The following is an 8,116-nucleotide window of genomic DNA, read 5'->3' on the forward strand; positions in this document are numbered from 1 at the left end:
CACAGCTCTGCTTCACACACACACAGCTCTGCTTCACACACACACACAGCTCTGCTTCACACACACACACAGCTCTGCTTCACACACACACACAGCTCTGTTTCACACACACACACACACACAGCTCTGTTTCACACACACACACACATACACACACACAGCTCTGCTTCACACACACACACACAGCTCTGCTACACACACACAGCTCTGCTTCACACACACACACACACACACACACAGCCCTGCTACACACACACACACACACACACACACACAGTTCTGCTTCACACACAGCTCTGCTTCACACACACAGCTCTGCTTCACACACACACACAGCTCTGCTTCACACTACACATCTTTCTTCAGCTCTGCTTCACACACACAGCTCTGCTTCACACACAGCTCTGTTTCTCACACAGCTCCACACACACACAGCTCTGCTTCACACACACACAGCTCTGCTTCTCTCACACACACAGCTCTGCTTCTCACACACACAGCTCTGCTTCACACACACACAGCTCTGCTTCACACACACACACAGCTCTGCTTCACACACCCACACAGCTCTGCTTCACACACACACAGCTCTGCTTCACACACACACACACACATCTTTCTTCAGCTCTGCTTCACACACACACAGCTCTGCTTCACACACACACACACACACACACACACACACACAGCTCTGCTTCACACACACAGCTCTGCTTCACACACACAGCTCTGCTTCACACATACACAGCTCTGTTTCACACACACACACACACACACACACAGCTGTTTCTTACACACACACACAGCTGTTTCTCACACACACACACACACACACAGCTGTTTCTCACACACACACAGCTCTGCTTCACACACACACAGCTCTGCTTCCCACACACACACACAGCTCTGCTTCACACACACAGCTCTGCTTCACACACACACACACACAGCTCTGCTTCACACACACACAGCTCTGCTTCACACACACACACAGCTCTGTTTCACACACACACACACACACATACACACACACAAACACAGCTCTGCTTCACACACACACACACACACAGCTCTGCTACACACACACAGCTCTGCTTCACACACACACACACACACACAGTTCTGCTTCACACCACACATCTTTCTTCAGCTCTACTTCACACACAGCTCTGCTTCACACACACACACAGCTCTGCTTCACACTACACATCTTTCTTCAGCTCTGCTTCACACACACACAGCTCTGCTTCACACACAGCTCTGTTTCTCACACAGCTCTGCTTCACACACACACAGCTCTGCTTCACACACACACACAGCTCTGCTTCACACACGCACACACACACAGCTCTGCTTCACACTACACATCTTTCTTCAGCTCTGCTTCACACACACACAGCTCTGCTTCACACACAGCTCTGTTTCTCACACAGCTCTGCTTCACACACACACAGCTCTGCTTCACACACACACACAGCTCTGCTTCACACACGCACACACACACAGCTCTGCTTCACACACACACACAGCTCTGCTTCACACACACACACACAGCTCTGCTTCACACACACACACACACACAGCTCTGCTTCACACACACACAGCTCTGCTTCACACACACAGCTCTGCTTCACACACACACATCTTTCTTCAGCTCTGCTTCACACACACACACAGCTCTGCTTCACACACACACAGCTCTGCTTCACACACACAGCTCTGCTTCACACACACACAGCTCTGTTTCACACACACACACACACACACACACAGCTGTTTCTCACACACACACACACACACAGCTGTTTCTCACACACACACACACACACACAGCTGTTTCTCACACACACACACACAGCTCTGCTTCACACACACACACAGCTCTGCTTCACACACACACACACACACAGCTCTGCTTCACACACACACACAGCTCTGCTTCACACACACACAGCTCTGCTTCACACACACAGCTCTGCTTCACACACACACATCTTTCTTCAGCTCTGCTTCACACACACACACACACAGCTCTGTTTCACACACACACAGCTCTGATTCACACACACAGCTCTGCTTCACACACACAGCTCTGCTTCACACACACACACACACACAGCTCTGCTTCAGCTCTGCTTCACACACATACAGCTCTGCTTCACACACACACCTCTGTTTCTCACACACACCTCTGTTTCTCACACACACAGCTCTGTTTCACACACACACACACACACACACACACACAGCTGTTTCTCACACACACACACACAGCTGTTTCTCACACACACACACACACAGCTCTGTTTCACACACACACACACACACACACACACACAGCTCTGTTTCACACACACACACACACACACAGCTCTGTTTCTCACACACACACAGACACAGCTAGGTTTCTCACACACACACAGCTCTGTTTCTCACACACACACACACACACACACACACACACACACACAGCTCTGTTTCTCACACACACACACAGCTCTGTTTCTCTCACACACACAGCTCTGCTTCACACACCACACATCTTTCTTCAGCTCTGCCCTTACCTGCTCTGATGCCATCCTCCTGCTGCTCCGGTATAGGCCGCCGTCCTCCTGCTGCTGTTCCGGTGCCGCGGCCATCCTCCTGCTCCGGTATTGGCCACCGTCCTCCTGCTGCGGTTCCGGTGCCGCGGCCATCCTCCCGCTCCGGTATAGGCCGCCGTCCTCCTGCTGCTGTTCCGGTGCCGCGGCCATCCTCCTGCTCCGGTGAGTCTCCTCTCCTGGCCGCGGCGCCGGTCCTCTCATCCGCGGCCGCGGTGCCGGTCTTCTCATCCACGGCCGCGGCGCCGGTCTTCTCATCCGCGGCCTGGGCGGCGTCCTGCTGTGACGGCTGCGGCATTGGACCCCGCAGCAGAGCAGGGAGCAGGAATACCTCTGACCCCGGAAGTACAAACTACTTCCGGGGTCAATCAGCATCCTGCGCCCGCAGTTTGTTTTTGCGTCTTAGAGACGCAGATACAAAAAAAAGTAGGTGCGCGCACCTCCCCCCGAAAACACAGCTGATTTATTAGACTGTTTTTACGGAGGGGGAGAGGGTGTGAAGAAAAAAAAAATAATTGCTGACGGGTGGCAAGTATGGCCCTGGTGGTGGGGGCCCCCTTGGAAGCTCTTATGGTGGGGGCCCCGGGGCTGAAGCCCCGCCTGCCCCGCCTATAATCCGGCCCTGAACATCAATATGTAAGACCTAACATTGCCATTGTGATGGCTATTTTATCATTCATGTTTGACAAACAAAACCATAACGCAAATGCACATTTCATTACATTTCTGTGATATATGTGTGTGGAAAAGGCCTTTGCGTCTAAATTGTTTAAAGTCTTGTATGCAATTGCACAAAAGAGGCATGGCCAGAATGAGACTGACATTGTATCATAACATAAATGAGTTGAAAAAAATATATATTTTTTTTAATTTTAGATTTTCTTTCTAGGCATGATAACATTTCTCAAATGATTTATATCAAATTTTAGTTGTACAAAATTATAATGATACAAAAATCCGTCAAACCACACGGCATAAATGTCAGGTACTCTGTGTTTCTACAACATAATGATGACCATAACAAGGTTTATGTACAACATTACAATATGTAATAATAACAAAAAAAATTATAAAAAATTATAAAAAAAAAAAAGGAAAAAAAATTATATATGCTGCTGCCAGCTCACAGCTCCTGGACCATTGAAAAATGCGCAATAACGCTCACGGTTGGAATAAGCATCCTGACGGCTATGGCTGAGGATGGGGGTGGGGTTCAAGGCTGCAAGCTGGGGATCATGTTGGCGCCATGCACCCGGAACAATTTCCCCATTATCCGGTTCTTCGGTGTCCACATAGCCTTGTGGAATATAGTCCTCTGCATCCATTTTTCTTAAAAAATTATGCAACACACAACATGCGAGGACTACCTTATCGATAGATTCTAATTTTAAGTTTATGTGAGTAGAAAAAAATCCTAAACCTACTAGACATTATGCCAAAGGCATTTTCTACCACATGCCGTGCCCTAGCCAGTCTGTAATTGTATATTCATCTAGGAGGTGTCAAAACCGTTTAAGGATATGGTCTTAGTACATGTTTCTGAAGGGGGAATGCCTCATCAGCAACAAACACAAAATTCATGTGGCCACAATTTGCAGAGTTGGGTGGCAATGGCAGCTCAGATCTGGTCAGCCGTTGCCCAAATTTGGTGTGTTCAAATACACCCCCATCATACACATGTCTGTTCGTCCCTACATCCACAGTCACAAACTCATAGTTGGAGTTTACAAGGGCCATGAGTATAATACTGTAGTACCCTTTGTAGTTAAAAAAAAAATAAGAGCCTGAATTGTGGGGTTGGGTTATACGGACATGCTTGCCATCCAAGGCACCTCCACAGTTTGGAAATTGTCAATGCATGTCAAAGGACTCCCCTATCTCTGCCCACTCCGCTGCTGATTTCAGAAAAGGCATAAAATCCCTCAGACAATGTATAATAGCCTGACATGTCTCAGGCATTAACATGCTCAACAAGGAACAGGACACAGCTGCTGAGTACTGGAGATCTGTCAGAGACCATCCAGTGGCCAGGAACCTCAGGGTCACACCCAAACGTTCATCCACTGGGACGGCTGGACACATGACAGTTTCCTGCCTAATGATGTAGGGACGGACACGGTCAAGTAGTAATCTGAAGGACGCCTCGGACATTCTCAGATAATTGCGGAAGTCCTGAGGATTTTTCTCTTGAAGTTCTCTGACAAGATGCATATGTGTGTAATTTTGCCTCCTCAATAGCCACTTTCGAGACCAAATGCGACGATGGCGAGTATTGCGACGGCATCGGCTCTGCTCCTCCTCCAACGCCACGGCACCACCAGCAAGCAATACAGATGCCACAATGGCCTGCTCTGGAGTTGAAAGCATGATGACACTGCAAAATAATAGACACGAATGAGAGATGTTACACACACATCCCCACACACACACACATCTTATTTGTCATAGTGGACATGTATAGTTACATTAACATATTAAAAAAATTTTTTAGAACTGTGGGCAACTTGTGCTCACAGGCGGTCTTCACATGCAAACAATACCAGACAGGGCTCAGTGGTTAGTGATTCTAAAATTTTGTTAAAAAAGTTGTAAATGCGTTGAAACGTTAATTAGATACTGTAACGCCTGCCTGGATCCACAGACTCAGTTGGGCTGTAAAGGGGAGGCTAGAGGAAAGCCACTCACCAAGTAGGACCCCCAGAACCCTGAAACCCTTTAACCCCTATACAGGGATTTGGAATTACACCAGGAACTGGAGATCACTACCTGTGGAAGGCTGCAGTCCGATGAGAGTAGTAGTCAGGCAGGGTCAAACCAGGAATTGCGGAACAGGGACAGAATCGGCAGGCAGTGACATAGTCAGTAAACGTAGCAGAGGTCAGATCCGGATCGGGCAGCAAGGTACAAAAACAGTAGGCAGAAGGGTAGTCAAAACACGCAGAAGTCAACACACAGGAATCACCAAACAGAATAGGACGTAACAGGAGCCAGGAAAATCAGAACTATATCTGGCAGTAATCATGTGACAGGAGGGGAAATAAGAAGGGTGTGGTGTCTTCCCATTGGCTGCAGCTGAACGCTGGCAACCCCAGCTGGAAGACACATGCCACCCACAGTCAGCCAGCGGTACTGCAGATCCCAAGCTAACCCTGCCCAGTGGATGATCGGAGCCTGCGCCCACTGGTGCCGCTGGCATCGACTTCTCTCCCATCACCAGCACCATCCACGGCAGGAACACGGCGTCGCCTGGCGATCGGAGCAGAAGTCGCTGGAGCAGACTCCGGCGGTGACGTAACAGTACCCCCCCCCCCTCGACGAGGGGCCTCCGGACCCTCAAAACCCGGCTTCCCAGGAAATTGGAGGTGGAACCGTTGGACCAGACCCCTAACATGAACATCGCTCGCAGGGACTCATGACCTCTCCTCGGGGCCGTAACCCCTCCAATGCACCAAATACTGTACCGCCCCTCTGACAATATGGGAATCAAGTATTCTCTGTACCTCATACTCCAAGTTACCTTCCACCAAAACAGGAGGAGGAGGGTCACTGTCTGGGTGAATGGGGACACGATATAACTTGAGGGGGGACTTATGGAACACATTCGATATCTTGAAGGAAGGGGGGAGTTGCAGGCGGAAAGCTGTGGGATTAATTACCTCGATTATCTCGTAAGGTCCAATAAATCTCGGACCCAGCTTAGCAGAAGGGACCTTGAGTTTAATATTCTGTGTGGATAACCATACCTTGTCCCCAACTCCAAGGCTAGGGCCCTTGGAACGTCTCTTATTAGCAGAGGAGGCTTGACCAACCTTTCCCTTCTTCAGGTTCTCTTTCACCTCAGACCAGATAGCCCTTAATTTGTCCACAGTTGAGTCAGCCTCAGGAGTATCCACCACAGCGGAAGAAAAAGAACCAAAACGTGGATGCAACCCTAAATTGCAGAAAAAGGGGGTAGTCTTGATGGATTCCTGATACTGATTATTGATAGCGAACTCAGCTAGCGTCAGATATTCCACCCAGTCAGACTGATGGTCAGACACAACACCAGAGATATTGTTCAAGGGTTTGATTGGAACGTTCGGTCTGACCATTGGTCTCTGGGTGGTAGGCAGATGAAAAAGATAGCTCTATATGGATATTTTTACAAAACGCCCTCCAGAATTTTGAGACGAACTGTGTTCCTCGGTCAGAAACAATATTTTCCGGAACCCCGTGTAACCGCACAATATGCCTAATAAACAACTTGCTAAGAGTTTCAGAATTGGGTAATCCGGACAGAGGAACAAAATGACACTGTTTGCTGAATCTATCCACTACTACCCAGATACAAGTCTTCCCTTCTGAGGGTGGAAAGTCAGTGATGAAGTCCATGGAGAGATGTGTCCAAGGGCTTACTGGAGTAGGTAGGGACTGGAGAAATCCGGCAGGGCGGGTACGGGGTGTCTTGGCTCGAGCACAAGTTTCACAAGCCAGTACATATTCCTTACAATCTTTCACTACGGTTGGCCACCAAAAATTCCTGGTTACTAATCGGAGGGTATTTCAGATACCAGGGTGACCTGCCAGCACAGAATTGTGGGATTCCTGGAGTACCCGTAGGCGCAGTGAGGGGGCGACAAACAGTTTATGCACAGGGGTGGTTTCAGGAGCTTGGTCTTGGGTATTATGGACCTCTTCTATCAAATCTAAGGAAACCGATGACATAATAATGCCTTTAGCTAGAATATGCACTGGTTCAGAGTCTTCGGACTGAGAGGGACAGAAGCTACAGGAAAGTGCATCAGCTCTGGTGTTCTTGGTACAGGGCCGGAATGTTACCACAAAATCAAATCTGGAAAAGAACAATGCCCACCTAGCTTGCCTAGGATTGAGTCTCTTAGCAGATTCCAGATAAGTGAGGTTCTTATGGTCTGTGATGACTGTGACCTTATGTTTGGCGCCTTCGAGGAAGTGGCGCCATTCCTCGAAGGCCCATTTAATAGCCAACAGCTCACGATTACCAATGTCATAATTTCTCTCTGTGGGAGAAAGCTTGCGGGAAAAGAAGGCACAAGGACGAAGCTGAGTGAGAGACGGAGTACCTTGTGATAGCACCGCTCCCACTCCAACCTCGGATGCATCGACTTCCACAATAAACGGACGCATAAGGTCAGGCTGAACCAGAATCGGGTCTGAGGAGAAACATCCTTTTAATTTTGAGAAGGCATGGATCGCCTCTGGCTTCCAATTAACCACATCAGCCCCCTTTTTAGTCAAATCGGTGAGGGGTTTGGCAATTTTGGAAAAATCTCTAATGAATTTGCGATAATAATTAGCGAATCCAAGGAAACGCTGCAAGGCTTTCAGAGACTTGGGTTGCACCCACTCCTTAAATCGGTTGAAGCTTAGAGGGATCCACGCGGAAGCCTTCTGCAGACAATATATAACCCAGGAAATTAACCTCTGCCTCAAAAAAAAAACAAAAAACACATTTCTCATATTTAGCAAATAGGGAATTCTCCCTGAGTCTCTGGAGT

Source organism: Anomaloglossus baeobatrachus, chromosome 1 (genome assembly GCF_048569485.1).
Source record: "Anomaloglossus baeobatrachus isolate aAnoBae1 chromosome 1, aAnoBae1.hap1, whole genome shotgun sequence".
Classification (NCBI taxonomy): Eukaryota; Metazoa; Chordata; class Amphibia; order Anura; family Aromobatidae; genus Anomaloglossus; species Anomaloglossus baeobatrachus.